Consider the following 16,875-nt stretch of genomic DNA (forward strand, 5'->3'; position numbering starts at 1 on the left):
TGCCATTTGTTTGATGATGGTAAGGAGTGGCAACCAAGTGATTTACCCCATGAGCTTCCCAAAGGTTTTTCATAGTTCCTGCCAGGAAATTAGTCCCTGCATCTGTGAGGATGTCGGAGGGCCAACCTACCCTGGCAAAAATGTCTGCTAGTGCCTGGCACACACTTTTAGCCCTGGTGTTGCTTAGAGCTACTGCTTCCGGCCATCGGGTGGCAAAATCCATGAAAGTCAGTATGTACTGCTTTCCTCTGGGTGTCTTTTTCGGAAAAGGACCCAGAATATCCACAGCTACTCGCTGAAATGGAACTTCAATGATGGGGAGTGGCTGGAGAGGAGCTTTGACCTGGTCTTGGGGTTTTCCCACTCTTTGGCACACCTCACAAGACTGGACATAGGTAGAAACATCCTTGCCCATTCCCTCCCAGTGGAATGACCCCCCCAAACGGTCTTTGGTCCTGTTCACCCCAGCATGGCCACTAGGGTGATCATGGGCTAAGCTCAAGAGCTTGGCCCGGTATTTAGTTGGAACTACCAGCTGTCTTTGAGGATGCCAGTCTTCCTGGTGTCCCCCAGAAAGAGTTTCCTTGTATAAAAGTCCTCTTTCTACAACAAACCTGGATCGATTAGAAGAGCTGAGAGGCGGTGGGTTGCTCCGTGCCGCCGTCCAAGCTCTCTGGAGGCTTTCATCTGCTTCCTGTTCGGTCTGGAACTGTTCCCTTGATGCTGGAGACATCAGTTCCTCATGGGATTGTGGACCTAGGCTTGGTCCCTCTGGAAGCGATATAGGGGATGGAGCTGTTTCTGTTGACTGTGAACCGCTCTCCGCTGGTGCACTATGTTGGGATTCAGGCTCCGGCTGAGCCTCTTGTGTAGGGTTATCGGCTGCTGCCAGTTCAGGTTCGGTGGGGCCCTCTGGTGTTGAGGTTGCAAGTACTGGATTCAGTGCTGACACGGGGTCTGGTGTTGGTTGTTCGGCTGGTTCCGGTTCTGGGACTGGTTCCGTCTGGGTCTCTGGGACTGGATCCACTACTGCTGTTGCAGACATTGGCCTGGGGTCCAGGTCCATCACCTCTGACTGGGTCCTGATAGAAGTTTCCGGAACAGAGCTAGGCCTCACGGCTTGTTTAGCCTGGTTGCGGGTGACCATTCCCACCCTCTTGGCCTGCTTCACATGATTGGCCAAGTCTTCCCCCAACAGCATGGGGATGGGATAATCATCATAGACTGCAAAAGTCCACATTCCTGACCAGCCCTTGTACTGGACAGGCAACTTGGCTGTAGGCAAATTGAAAGAGTTGGACTTGAAGGGTTGAATCGTCACTTGGATCTCTGGGTTGATTAAATTGGGGTCCACTAAGGAAGCATGGATAGCTGACACTTGTGCTCCGGTGTCCCTCCACGCGGTGACCTTCTTCCCGCCCACACTCACAGTTTCCCTCCGCTCCAAGGGTATCTGGGAGGTATCTGGGCCTGTGGACCTCTGGTGTGATTCCGGTGCAATGAACTGTAATCTGTTGGGGTTCTTGGGGCAGTTGGCCTTTACATGCCCCAGCTCGTTACACTTAAAACATCGTCCAGCTGACGGGTCACTGGGACGAGGAGGGTTGCTGGAGAACGGGGTGGTGGGACGATAAGGGGTCTGGAGGGTTCTTTGGGAGGTAGGTGGGGCTTTGGGCGGCCCCCGGTAATAGGGTGTGGTCTGGGGTGGTCCCTTCTGGTCTCCGCTCCAACTGCGACCAGTTTTCTTCTTCTCTGCCACCTCCACCCATCTGGCTCCAATCTCTCCTGCCTCGATTACAGTTTTGGGTTTCCCATCTAGGATGTATCTTTCTATTTCCTCAGGAACACCCTCTAAGAATTGTTCCATTTGCATTAGGAAGGGCAAATTTACTGGAGATTCAACACTTGCTCCTGATATCCAGGCATCCCAATGTTTCACAATGTGGTAGGCATGTCGGGTAAATGACATGTCTGGTTTCCACCTTAGGGCTCGGAACCTCCGACGAGACTGCTCGGGTGTTATCCCCATTCTGACTCTCGCCTTGGATTTAAACAGTTCATACTTGTTCATGTGTTCTTTAGGCATTTCAGCTGCCACCTCAGCTAAGGGTCCACTGAGCTGCGGCCTCAGCTCTACCATGTATTGGTCAGTAGAGATGCTGTACCCAAGGCAGGCCCTTTCGAAGTTTTCTAAGAAGGCCTCAGTATCATCACCTGCCTTGTAGGTGGGGAACTTTCTGGGATGGGAAGTGGTACCTGGAGAAGGATTGCTAGGGTTTGTTGGTATATTCTGCTGGGCCTTTATCCTCTCCATCTCCTCCACATGCTTCCTTGCCTCCATTTCCCTTTTGTGGGCAGCCTCCTGTACCTCCTTCTCCAGCCGCATGAGTTCTATCTGTCTTTCATGTTCCCTTTGTTTTTCCTCAGCCTGAAATTTGGCTAATTCCAGCTGTAGTCGAGCTGAGGATTTGGTCATTCTAACCTCTCTGTTTTTAACTAACTTTACACCCGAGGTTTAGAAATAAACAAACAAAACTTGGCTGTAAAATTTTGCTGTGCTGGAATAGGATACCTATTCTCTGATAGTGATTGTCAGCCTACAGAAAAAGACAATTCCCTTGTCTCTGCTCTGGGCCCAAATTAAAGCAAAAAACCTCCAACTACTTGGAAACCTGCTTACCCAGCCCAAAGAAAAAAAAAATTTCTTTTCAAACCTGTGCTCCTTGTAAAACAAAAAAAAAATCAAAATCCTAAAAAAAACCCTGCCACTTTTGTCTCCAGGCAAATGGGTAGAGCACACACCCCCTATTTACTTTTAGGAAGAAAAGAAAAAAAAAAACAAACCTCTGGGTTGGAAGACTGTGAATTTCCCTGCAGGAGTTAAGTACCCTGCCTCCAGGCAAATGAAACCTGCAATTCACAAGATAATCCCCTTTTGTCTCTGCTTGGCCACAAAGCAGAGAGAAACCAAGCTGCTTTCAGTTTCAAAGCTGCCTTCTGGACTTCCTAAAAATTCCTTTTTAAAATCTGTATTTCTAGTTCAAAAAATCTCAACTGGATCTCAAAATGATTTCAGGTTAATCCCACCGCTGCGCCACCATGTCAAGGTTCCTCCCCCACTCTGAACTCTAGGGTACAGATGTGGGGACCTGCATGAAAAACCTCCTAAGCTTATCTTTACCAGCTTAGGTCAAAACTTCCCCAAGGTACAAAATATTACCCCCGTTATCCTTGGAATGGCCGCTACCACCACCAAACTAATACTGGTTACTGGGGAAGAGCTGTTTGGACGCGTCCTTCCCCCCAAAATACTTCCCAAAACCTTGCACCCTACTTCCTGGACAAGGTTTGGTAAAAAGCCTCACCAACTCGCCTAGGTGACTACAGACCCAGACCCTTGGATCTTAAGAACAATGAACAATCCTCCCAACACTTGCACTCCCCCTTTCCTGGGAAATGTTGGATAAAAAGCCTCACCAATTTGCATAGGTGACCACAGACCCAAACCCTTGGATCTGAGAACAATGAAAAAGCATTCAGTGTTTTACAAGAAGACTTTTAATAAAAAATAGAAGTAAATAGAAATAAAGAAATCCCCCCTGTAAAATCAGGATGGTAGATATCTTACAGGGTAATTAGATTCAAAAACATAGAGAACCCCTCTAGGCAAAACCTTAAGTTACAAAAAAGATACACAGACAGAAATAGTTATTCTATTCAGCACAATTCTTTTCTCAGCCATTTAAAGAAATCATAATCTAACACATACCTAGCTAGATTACTTACTAAAAGTTCTAAGGCTCCATTCCTGTTCTGTCCCTGGCCAAGACGACTACAGACAGACACACAAACCCTTTGTTTCTCTCCCTCCTCCCAGCTTTTGAAAGTATCTTGTCTCCTCATTGGTCATTTTGGTCAGGTGCCAGCGAGGTTACCTTTAGCTTCTTAACCCTTTACAGGTGAGAGGAGCTTTCCCCTGGCCAGGAGGGATTTCAAAGGGGTTTACCCTTCCCTTTATATTTATGACAATCACACACATTGTGAAGAGAGTGGTCACTTTGGATGGGCTATTACCAGCAGGAGAGTGAGTTTGTGTGGGGGAGGGGGCGGAGGGTGAGAGAACCTGGATTTGTGCTGGAAATGGCCCAACTTGATGATCACTTTAGATAAGCTATTACCAGCAGGACAGTGGGGTGGGAGGAGGTATTGTTTCATGGTCTCTGTGTGTATATAATGTCTTCTGCAGTTTCCACGGTATGCATCCGATGAAGTGAGCTGTAGCTCACGAAAGCTCATGCTCAAATAAATTGGTTAGTCTCTAAGGTGCCACAAGTACTCCTTTTCTTTTTACTACATGTGGACTCGTTACACAAGCTCCACCCTCCCCCCAAACACATCTATGAAAATATCTTGCTACCTTAGTGAGATCTCTGGTCCTCCGTCACCAGTTTTGACTTGTATAACAATGGTGAGTCTAGAATCACTTGCCATCTGACATTCAATGTATACAAGAAGAAGCTTCATTTTAGAATGTGTGGTTGTAAGTGGTTAGCGTAAAGGATCCATCAGTCCTGTCATTGTCATTGATTTGTTGTGTCTCTTTGAGTAAGCATCTTAGGGTACATTTACACTGCAATCAGGATGTGTGTGGGATGTTACACCCCCATATTCTTCATAGAAATAATATGATATGAATATAACATAACTAAGTTGTATTTAATGCAATATGGGTCTTGTGAGATATCATTGGAAAGGTTATGATTTACTGAATGTGATTATCCTATTTGTATGCATGTATCATTTCTGTATCTGAAGTTAGGAATATTGACTATGTAACAATTACAACTGGGTGTGTATCTCGGGGAACGCTCACCAGACAATCAGCCTGAATGGGCCATTTAAGAAGGACAATAGAATTTTGACGATACTAATCTCCCACTTCCCTGGGATGTTGCTTTGACAGGACAGGGTCAAGTGATGATGTCACCTGGTACAGAATACCACCTTGGACACCGCTGGTATTTTTCCACTGGAAACAAAGGATTCCTGCCTTATGTAAATTCTATTTAAGGCTGGGATGTAAGTCAATCAGGGCTCTTCTCCATTGCCTCCCCACCCAAGAAGGAAGACTGCTATAAACACCTGAAGAAACAAAGGAACTAAACAGGAGAAAGGCAAGGGCTGAGTGCAGGCTGAGACAAGGGTCTAGCCTGTAAAGAGACGTAACTGGAACTCTGAGCTGCAAAAACTCTGCAACCTGCCTAAAACAACATTAAGGCTTTGTCTACACCACACAGCTTTTAGCGACATGGCTGAGTCACCACAACCGTGCTGCTAAAAGTTGTGCAGTGTCAGCTCTCCTGCTGACAAAAAACGTCCACCCCCAAAGACAGCTTTGTCGACAACGCACTGTTCTCACTGGCACTTGTCATGGCAAAACTTTTGTTTTCCGGAGGGAGGGGGGATGTGAACACCTCTGAAAGACAAATGTTTTGTTGTTCAATTGCCAGTGTAGACATAGCCTTAGGGTGAGAAATTAAACTCAAGAAACAGATTACAAATAGTATTAAGCTTAGTTTCTGTGGTTTATTTGCTCAGTAATCAGCTTTGTTCTATTAGCTATCCCTTATAATCACTTAAGTTTAACTACAAAAAGGTAAATTTTATTTCTTGTTTATTCCAAAACCCAGTTTGTGCAATTCATATCTGGGGGGGCAAAAAGCTGTGCATATCTCCCTCCACACTGAGGAAGAGGGTGATTTTCAGGAGCTTACGCTATATGGATTTCTATACAGCGTAAGACCTTATAATTTTGGGTTTACACTCCAGAGGGGTTTCAGAGGAACAGCCGTGTTAGTCTGTATTCGCAAAAAGAAAAGGAGTACTTGTGGCACCTTAGAGACTAACCAATTTATTTGAGCATGAGCTTTCGTGAGCTACAGCTCACTTCATCAGATGTTTACCGTGGAAACTGCAGCAGACTTTATATACACACAGAAATCATGAAACAATACCTCCTCCCACCCCACTGTCCTGCTGGTAATAGCTTATCTAAAGTGATCAACAGGTGGGCCATTTCCAGCACAAATCCAGGTTTTCTCACCCTCCACCCCCCCACACAAATTCACTCTCCTGCTGGTGCTAGCCCAGAGGGGGTGTGCCTAGGAGTGCTGGCCTATTCCCCAGCTGAGTCCTCCCACAGAGAGCTGATCACAGACTGTGTGTGAGTCTACACTTGGGTACGTCCCTAGTTGTGTGTATGCTGGAAAGGGGCTTGAGAGCCAGTCACAGCAACACAGAAGGAGGGAAACCCAGGCTGGTGAGATGGGCAGGCTCCGTGGGACCCCAGCACATCAGGTGGCGCCCCAGAAGGGGGGATCCAGCCCATCACAGTGATTGCAGCATGCGTAGACATACCTGAGCTAGCTTAAGTGCCAGTAGTAATGAAGCCGCAGCAACATGGGCTTCAGCGAAGGCTGTACGACGCCACCCAGGACACATACCCAAGCCGCTGGTTTGCTCTGAAGTCCATGCTGCTGAGGCTTCATTGTACTTGTACTAGCTAGATTAAATCTAGTGTAGGTGTGTCGACCCATGATTGCAGTACAGATATATCCTTAACCTTTCTAACCTCTGATTATCGAGTAATAAGATGAATTTAAGCACTATTTACCTATGAATTTCATAGGAGGGATATAATTCTCTAATACATTCTATCGGATGATTTACAAATTCTCTTCAAAAGTTCTCATTCTCTGTTCAATTCTGCAGGAATATATAATATTACACAAATTAGAGATGGGGGAGGGAACTTTAAGGTCATCCCCTGCCAATTCAGGTTATTCCGTAGTGCTTAATCTGTGTATGTTTAAAGGTCCTAATTGATCTGGGCTTTTCCTACTTCCCATAGAAGACTATCCTCTGAACTAACAAAGAACATTAGCAGGAAACTTTTCTTGATGGTCAGCCTAAATTTTCCCTTAATTTCATCCTGTTGCACTTATGCCCTTGTAAGCACCCTAAATAATAATTTTTTTTCTTGTGATGGTAACTGTCTACATACAAGTATTGGAAAGACGTACTCTTCCTCCTTGTCATTCAGCTTAACTATATTCAGCTCTTCTAACCTTAATAAAACATTGTCAGATAATCTGATGAAAGGTGCTCTATAAGCCCCAATGGTGAAAGACAAATAAGTTGCCATGCACTGTCAGTTTCAGAAGAAAAAGTACTGAAATTAAAAAATCCACAATGTTCAGTTGTATGTTAGAATTAGAAATAGCAGTGAATAGTGTTTTCTGGGAATTTCCCCCCGTGACTCTTTTGCTTGATGATGATAGTTTGGGATAAATGCTGCCTTCGCTCCACTGAAAAAACTGGCTGTCTTCAGAGACTGACAATGTATCTATTATCTACTGTATTTGACCTAGAGACTGGGCACTGAGTGCTGTTAAGATTGTAGTTTTATTAGGCAAAATTTCCTGAAAATAGCACTAACTCCACACGGCATTGTACCACTAACTGGCAAGTGTTGGCTTAGAAGCAGACTGTGAAATGTAAAGCATTAAAGTCCCGTCTGCTTTCACCTGGAAAACCACATTCACCCCTTTCAGGCAAGAGCTAATTGAAACACAAAGCTATGCTTAAGCCCCATTTTGCCAAGAGGTGCTAAAATGGTTTCTTTAGCTACTGTAGACATGACCAGAGTCTGTGCTGAGGAACATGTGGTGGTATATTTGGTGTGTGCTTTCCAGCTGATGGAAGAGACAGAGAGAGAACCACAGATGGAGACTGTTAAAGAGAAAGGAAAAGGAAACAAAACATAAAATATAGGATTAAGTGTGCTGGGCATCTTGATTGGAATGAGTGACTTCAAACAACAGCAGTGTGGTGTTTTTATGTTGGCTCAGATAACATAAAAGGGAGAGACTGAGGACACAAGTATAATAAAAGGTTTTCTGCCTTCAAAAGAATTGACGGCTATTTATTATAGCTTTTTCTTAGTAAGGAATGCTGCAGTTCGTAACAGAGAAACAATTGTGATAAAGACTATTTTCAAATCCTCAAACTTTCTGACAAATTCTCCTTTTGAGATGCCTGGTCTCCATCCAAAGAGTGGTGGAGTTTTTTTGTTTGTTTTTTTTTAGGGAAAGTTTGGGCAAAATAGCTGAAGCTGATTGTGAATTGGGAAGAGACTTTTTCTTCCTTTAGTGAAGATAGCCACCCACTCTTCTACACAGATAACTAAAAGCAGCAGAAGTTTGGAACTTGGTATGGATGTGGTCACTAGGGATTAAGTTTTGATTAAAAATTGGTTAGAAGTTATAAATCCTTGAAATACATAAGGATTTGTATGTAATACAACTCTGTTCTGAGTTTGGATATGTATTTTGTGCACCAGTCAGCCTTCCGGACTTGAACCGGCTTAAAAGCTTATACAGATTTCACTGTTTTTTTCCCCACTATGAAGTGGCTTTGGCATGTTTTGCCTATATGGGATAAACAAAAATCCCACTCACGAGCCTTTTGGTTCTTTAAAGAAATCTCTAGCAAATAAGGTGGGTAAGAATGTGTTAATTCAATGTTGCAGTTGCTTAATAAGAATAAAAAGGCCAAGAAATGCAAAATTAGGTTTAATCAAAATAACATAGCCCCATTGAACATGTGTATTTTCTATCCCTACTTTGCTTGTTAAAGGACTAGCTTAATACATTGCTGTCTAAAAACATGCATCATAAAACACGTCTACTGCCACTGGAACCTTAACTTCTGTAGTTCCTGATAGTTTGATTTTTTTTTTTTAACTGTGCCACCTTAACATTGTATTAAATCCCAATTCAGCAAAACACGTAAGCAAACACACACTTAAACGCTTTGCTAAGTACGGAGGGACTTAAGCATGTGCAAAAGTGACTTGTTGAGTCAAGTAAGACAGTATTTTCTCTCTCTCTGATGTATTTGAGTAACATACCTAATCAGTACAGTACTTATCACTCCCATCCTTAGTGTTCTGGCATTTAGCAAGTGTTCTGATAACTAGCTGAGCCCTCACATCTACTGGAAAGATGTTCAGAAGTTACAGCTGTAATGCTAACATTCCACTTTACAAGCAAAACATTTCATAAAACAGAACATGTGTGAATCGTAAGCCTTCTACTTCCATCGTAGCTTTTCTCCCCAGACTCCAGAACCTTAACTTATTTTGAAAACCAAATAAATTGGTTAGTCTCTAAGGTGCCACAAGTACTCCTTTTCTTTTTGCGAATACAGACTAACACGGCTGTTCCTCTGAAACCTGTCATTTGAAAAGGGGATGCCACATGAATAAACTGTGGCAGATCTCTTAATTATTTGTAAACATTACACATTTCATCACTGAAGGAGCTGTACCAAATCTTTATACAGGATATTGAACTTAGTACTGCTAAGGGAAAATGATCCATCTTCCCTATACAGAAGGCATTACATCACAGAAGGGATGGAAACAGAGAGCTCTGAGGGACTGGGATAGGCAAACTTTCCTCCTTTTACAGGAAATGGGTGAAGCCTTGCTTGAAATTATTACTCAGACGTTTTGTGCTGTGAAGGAAATGTCTCCTGATAGCACAAGCTATTGGTTTCCTGTTGTGAACTAACAGTTTTTGGCATAACCAGGAATGGACAGGAAGGGCAGATGATGGGGGGTCACTTGGAGATCCTTGTTTTAATGACAAGTAAGTTGGAAGAAATTTGGGCAGCAGAGACACTAAAATGAAAAGAGGAGGATCAATTGCTGATTAGTAGGACGTTGCTGTGGAAACAGACAATACATCAAGTGCTACCAGGCGTGTCAGAGAAGCAGGTGTGACACTATTGTTTAAAAGGAAGTATACTGTGGGAGAAATCCCTTTGTATGCTCCATAATTAAGAGCCTGATTCAACAAAATATACATCTGGTTTCCACACAGAGGCAATTTTTGGAAGTTTCCACAGATGCTGGATTTTTTTCTTCTTTCAGTGGGACCCTACAACTGAGGCACTTGCAAATGCAATTTTCCAATTGTAATATAACTAGCACTGCTAATTGCTCCCTCCTCACTTGATCACCTTACTTATTGTCTTCCGAGACTGGAGAAAGCGGTTGTGCATGGCCTGTCTTTTGCCTAGGATCAGCTAGTTCTGGATGGCTACTTGGGAGCTCATCACAGGGACAGAAGGGAGGAGCTGATACTGGGGATACTGTGGACTAGTTCAGCCTCCAGTGCTTGTTTAAGACATCTCTGAAGGCTGTCTTAACTTTTACCTAAGGTACCCTAGCCCCATGGGCAATGCAGCAGCCTCCTGAACTGAACTAAGGGTCCTGTGTGAAGGGAGGAATGCACAGCTGGCTATGAACCTGCCAGAGAGGCGCCCTCTGTCAGGGGTATACTCCAGAGCCTTTATTAACCCTTGCATAATGACAGGTTTCAGAGTAACAGCCGTGTTAGTCTGTATTCGCAAAAAGAAAAGGAGTACTTGTGGCACCTTAGAGACTAACCAATTTATTAGAGCATAAGCTTTCGTGAGCTACAGCTCACTTCATCAGATGCTTAAGCTTATGCTCTAATAAATTGGTTAGTCTCTAAGGTGCCACAAGTACTCCTTTTCTTTTTATTAACCCTGTTGCAGCAAAATAGCTAGTACAAAATAGCCTCAGTACAGGGGCCATTTCTCCCTTTCGGGACTAGTCTTGTAAGGTGCTAAGCACCCTCTGGAGCCATTGGAATCCTGCTTATTGGAATGAGAGCTGAGGCCTCTCAAAGGACTGCACTTTAATTAAACTATGAGTAAGGGACATAAAATCAGGAAAAATTGTCTCAAAGTACATCTTTAAACAAAACTTTTTTTTTAAAATAAGTGAGCAGATTCTCTGACATAAAATAATTGGTGGTCATATTTGGTGGTCACAAATTTCATCCTTGTGAAAGCATTATTTTGATTGTGTGAAAATTCAGTTATAGAAAACTGCCTCTTTCACAGAACTAAAATGAATTATAAAAGTGAATCCATGTTTGCTGACACTGAAACAAACTTTCCAGAAGTATTGTTTGTTTTTATGGTGCCAAACGCGCAACAGTTTGTAAAAATGTGCCTTCGCTTTCCTTTTGGATTTACTAAAGACAGATCTACAAAATCCATGTACAACAACATTTCTGCTTTCTGCTCTAAAAAAAACACAAACTTCAGTCATCTTTGAATCATGCTCTTTTTTTAAAAACATCTCCTTTTAAATATTTTTGTTTCCATTTCAGACTGCCAGCATTTCCATGGAAACCCCCAAAAATAAAGACTTTCCCAGCCTTGTGAGAACACACCTGCAAGAACCAGAACCACATTTAGCCTTTGGCCTGTCAAAAGTGACTCTCCTTCATTTTGGTGTCACCTAAGGACATTTATTTGTACACTATGTATGGAAATGTTCTCTCAAAATTTGCGGGAGTATATATTAATTTAAAATTGCTATCATTTGAACTCTTGCCATTGAATAGTAACAAATGTGTTTTGCTATCCAACAACTCTCTCTTTAAAATGTTACTTCATTCTCTTTTTAAGGGAAAATAAACAAACAAAAGGAACTGCTCTAAAGACCGTAGAGCTGAGGTTTGCAGTCCTGAGACAACAGAACTAAGAATCTTTAGAAATAAGAATTGTGTTTAGTTCTTTTTAAATTGCTAATCTTGTACAGATAAGTTTTTAGATAACAAGCCAAATTTTCAGCATCCCAGTTTCAAATTTTTCATGCCCAACCAGTTGTACCAGGTAACTGCCCCATACTTAAAGAAAACATGAATTGGCATGTGCAAAATGACTGCACACCATTCCCCTGCGCCGCCGCCCCCCCGCGCCACATGTCTACATTTTTCCAAACACAGTCAGTTGCAGATGCAAAGCTGGATTCACAAAATTGGAAACTGGCTAAAACAATTGCCCCTTGGTGGTTTTGTTTGCTATGTATCAAAGCTGTTGATTTTCACATATTTCTAAAGGTACTCTGTCAGTACTACAGCACTAAGGAGCAACCTTACATCAACCAAACTTGCAAATGAACACTAAAGGAAAGTGGGGAGATTTTTTGCTAAGGAAATCTTCTCCAAGGATCCCTTACACAGTGAGTGAAAAAAGGAACGTTTTAGATAAGACAATCTCCAGGTGTATTTCTTAAATTAATTCAATAGTGGCAAAGTAAATACTTTCAGAATCATTTCCATGAATATTTGGTCAAATAAAACAGCTGAACTGAACTCAGCCTTGTCCACACCCCAATTTGTTTGCTTTTCACAAATATTCTAACAAGTGAGTTCAGTGGCAAGATTATCTGAGGTTACCTTTACTCACATTGAATAGGTTTCAGAGTAACAGCCGTGTTAGTCTGTATTCGCAAAAAGAAAAGGAGGACTTGTGGCACCTTAGAGACTAACCAATTTATTAGAGCATGAGCTTTCGTGGTGAGCTGTAGCTCACGAAAGCTCATGCTCTAATAAATTGGTTAGTCTCTAAGGTGCCACAAGTCCTCCTTTTCTTTTCACATTGAATAGTGAATCCATGAATAATCGTACTGAAGGTAATTGGCTGTTTTGTGAAGTAAGGCACTACTCAACATAAGTAAGGATATCAACAGCTGCCTCTACATTAATATTAAAGAATATTCACGGAAACCAAATTTTGATCTCAAACACTTCCAAACTATCAATGCAACTACATAGAATTAAAGAGTACAACTGAAATTTTGAACAGCAGATGTAGCGAATGGCTGACAAGCAATCTGCAGACTCAGAATTATTTGCACAAATTATATGGTGAATAATTTCAAATAATGAATAGACTAGAGAAAATCTTATGGTGCTTGTGGGACAATCCACAAGCAGAAAAAGATGCTCAATTCAAATGTTATTTATGCACTCAGCTATACTTTGATAACCAAGAGTTACTCTCTGATAACAACTCGCTTCATCGGATGCATCCGATCAAGTGAGCTGTAGCTCACGAAAGCTTATGCTCAAATAAATGTTAGTCTCTAAGGTGCCACAAGTCCTCCTTTTCTTTCTCTGATAACGTTTGATCTGGTTGAGTGTATTTTGAACATAATTTTATATACAGACTGAGCCCTAATTGTGATACATCTATATATAGCTTACTGTTATGCATAAGAGAGACAAGGTGGGTGAGGTAGTATCTTTTAGTGGACCAATTTCTGTTGGTGGAAGGGACAAGCTTTGGAGCATGGAACAAGAATGTCCAAGTTAAATACAAGGTGGGACAGACTGTTTAAGAATAGGGGGTTCATACACATTGTCGGAGACCACTTAAAACAAAGTGGACAATTAACATCTTTGCAGTCATAGGACAATGAAGGGTTTAAATAACAGGGTGTGTTGCAAATTGTTGTAATGGGACATAAAACCGGCGTCTCTGTTAAGTCCATTGTTTTTACTTCCAGCAGAGTTATGAATTGAAATTCCCAGGCTTGTCTCTTGAAGATGTTGTGCAGGTTTCCTATGAAGATGAGGACTGAGAGATTAGATATGAAGTTAATGGTTTGTAAGAAGTGTTTGCTCCTGGGTGATATGGTGTTTTTGTCATTTATAATTTTTTACAACACACCTTTCAAGATCCATAAGTCCTACACATGCCTATCACAATAAGTGGTGTATCTCACCCAATGCATCAAATGCCCCAACAACAACTATATGGGGGAAACCAATCACTATGCTCTCAAATGAACTCTCAGAAAAAAATGAAAAACGCCATGTTTTGTCTATCACCCATGCGAGAACACTTTTCACAAAGCGATCACTCCCTATCTGACCTCTCAGTCTTCATCCTCACAGGAAGCCTGTGCAACACCTTCAAGAGATGAGCATGGGAACTTAGGCCTGATCTACACTAGATAATTAAGTTAGCTTAACTACATCGCCCAGGGGTGTGAAAAAAATCCTACACCCCTGAACAGACCAGTTAAACTGACCTAACTCCCAGGTGTAGACAGCACTGGCTCTACAGAAGAATTCTCCTAGCTACTGCCTTTCTGGCAGGTGGATTACCTATACTGATGGGAGAATCCCTCCTGTCAGCATTAGTAGTGTCTATATTGAAGTGCTAGAGCAGTGTAGCTATGCCACTATAGCAGGGGTTCTCAAACTGGGGGTCTAGACCCCTCAGGGGGTCGTGAGGTTATTACATGGGGGGGTCACAAGCTGTCTGCCTCCACCCCAAACCCTGCTTTGCCTCCAGCATCTAAAATGGTGTTAAATATATAAAACAGTGTTTTTAATTTATTGGGGGGGGGGTCACACTCAGAGGCTTGCTATGTGAAAGGGGTCACCAGTACAAAACTGCACTATAGCATTTCAAATGTAGACAAGCCCTTAAATTCATAATTGCTGGACACTAAAAACCATGGACTTGAGACACTGATTTTATGGCCCATTTCAACAATCTGTAACATACCCTGCTACCTCCACTGTCTAACCCTCCCACTACTACCTTTCCATTTTCCTATGAGTGCAGGGTGTTACTTGCCCACTTCATTTAAAGTGGTCTCCTACAACTGTGAACCTGTTATGTTTAACAATCTGTCCCCCCCTTGTATTTCGCTTGGCCACCTCCAGTACCTTCTCCAGACCTGAGGAAGAGTTCTGTGAAGCCTGAAAGCTTGTCCCTTCTACCAACAGAAGCTGGTCCAATAAAAGATATTACCTCACCTGCCTTGTCTCTCTTATATCTGTCAATATAGCTACAACGCTACCACAAACAACCAGTCACTCTCAAGTGTGCTGTACCATCTCAGACTGATTGCATCAGGGCTGGACTTGTCTGATACTCATATAAGAGATCTTCATGAAAAATACAGGTGGATGCACAAAATGGTGTTGACAAAGACAAATCTCAAGGTCCTGAATACTTGCAGTCCTTAAAGTTCCTAAGTCATTTTCTGCAATAACAGGAATGTAATCCAACATTCTGGCCAAACTCCAGATCATGCAATTATACATTCTATTTGCTGAAAGTCCCCATACGGTTTCAGTATGCTTCACTTCCTGTCCTAAGTAGCTACTTATTTAGTGTTGCTACATGGTGTTTAATTTCTGTTGCTCACCGTCGAGGTTGGTTGCATTTCAGTGGTAGGTCAAGTAATTCCTGTGTATGTATTCGTACATAAAATGACAATTTCAAAGTTGTTCTGATGTATGTTTATTGCAGTACTCCTAAAGATTGATTAGTAAATATGGTAAAACTTGATCATCAATGTAGATGACAGGTGTGGTTTTACAACAAAAGTATAAGAATAAACCATACAGTGTTTGAGTATGGTTTTTAGTTATTCAGTTGGAGCAGATGAAGTAAAATCCACATGCAGAAAATAAATTCACGTGGGCTAAATTTTTTTGGGGGGGCGGGGGGCAGGAAATAAGTTTTATAAAAATGTTGTAAAGTTAGTGTTGATTTAAACTCCATTATAGTAAAATTGCAATAGGCTACATTAGCTGTATAGTCTTTCTTCGAATGTATTAAAATCAGTCCTTTTCATTTGTGCGTGCTCATTGTAGCTGAGGAGATTAAACAGCAGCACAATACAGCTCCAGCTCAATAGTGAGAGACTTCAGCTGAAAAGCATTCATTTATATGTTGTGATTCACTCTGTTTTCAGTGTCACGTCACTTGGATTTTGAATAGGAGGTTTGTGTTCCTTTTAACAGTTTACTTAAACAGGAGGAACAGCAAGAACTGTATCTGGCCACCTTTATGTTAATAATATAACCGGCATATGCTACGTTTTCGGTTCTGAGGTATTGTACAAGGATATGTGAGAGGTTCGATTGCTACAATGGGTGCCATTAAAAAGAAACCCTAGCTTTTGCCATCAGTCACCACAAGAGTGGTATCTGAGAACAGATAAGAATAATAGAATAGAGTGGTAACATAGAACAGGAAATAAGCATACGGAAAAACTCTGGTGTCTGTGGGTAAATGTTAATGTTTTAATAGCCACCGTTCAAAACAAATCAAAGTCACTTTGGTGACTTTCAGTACAATAACCTCAAAGTTAAAATTGTTATAAAAGTGAAAGAAAGCCAACAAAATTTTTCTAGCCATTCATGTACTGCTCTGCCTTTTAAGCTCAAACTGGGTTTGGTTTTGTATAACTCTACATTTCTTTGGCTGGTTTGTATCCCAGTGTGAACTAGAATGACGAACTGCAGCCTAAAACAAAAGGCCTCTTCTACTGACCTTTACATTAGGCCTTGAATGGCATTTATAACTAGTTTAGCTTTCAGTCCTATTTGAGCTGTACCTGGAAAGGCGGCTGTTCCTGTGTGAGCCTGGACAGTCTCATCTCACAAGAGGACTTCAAAGCCAAAACTTCAGGCACTTTGCCTTCCATTTCTAATGCTGTCTTGAGGGAGAGAATTTTTGATAGAAAGCTGCAGATCCTAGAGCTTGATGTATGAGAACAGCTCAGTGCTCCATCTACTCCCATTTCCTGTCTCTGATATTGACCAATGCCACATGCTGTAAAGGAGGCGTACCTTGCCAACCCCTCCAAGCCTTACAGCATGTGAAATATTGTATCCTTAGGGATGGGCCATTTCTTCTTGACCCCAGCTGGTCAGTAGTTTATGCCCTGATGCACAGGGAGCAACAGCCCTTTATTTTATTATTGCTAGTGATAATGTTCAGATGCCTCTAGTCTTATTCACATAAAGGTCAAATCCTTTGAATATTACTACAACTATTCATTGCAATAATATTCTGCAGCACGTTATGGTGCAAGGAAAGCTACGTGAGCCAGTAATAAGTTTTCAGAGGGGCTTCCTGAGGAGAGAGTCCCTGACTTCCGATTCCCTCCTCACATTT

General features: G+C 42.0%; 1 long non-coding RNA gene across 7 annotated transcripts in view; it reads left to right on the forward strand.

Moving 5' to 3' along the window:
* The window catches only part of LOC140895011 (uncharacterized), a 111,580-nt gene that overhangs the window by 61,520 nt on the left and 33,185 nt on the right, over positions 1-16,875 (forward strand). For 3 of the 7 annotated variants that reach the window (XR_012154031.1, XR_012154032.1, XR_012154030.1), the window contains one exon: positions 11,271-12,417. The exons of the other annotated variants lie outside the window; for them this stretch is intronic. This is a non-coding gene — a long non-coding RNA (uncharacterized lncRNA). Of the gene's footprint in view, positions 1-11,270; positions 12,418-16,875 lie in introns of those variants that run through there. 7 annotated transcript variants of the gene reach the window in all.

This window comes from Lepidochelys kempii, chromosome 10, assembly GCF_965140265.1.
Source record: "Lepidochelys kempii isolate rLepKem1 chromosome 10, rLepKem1.hap2, whole genome shotgun sequence".
In the NCBI taxonomy this organism is placed as follows: domain Eukaryota; kingdom Metazoa; phylum Chordata; order Testudines; family Cheloniidae; genus Lepidochelys; species Lepidochelys kempii.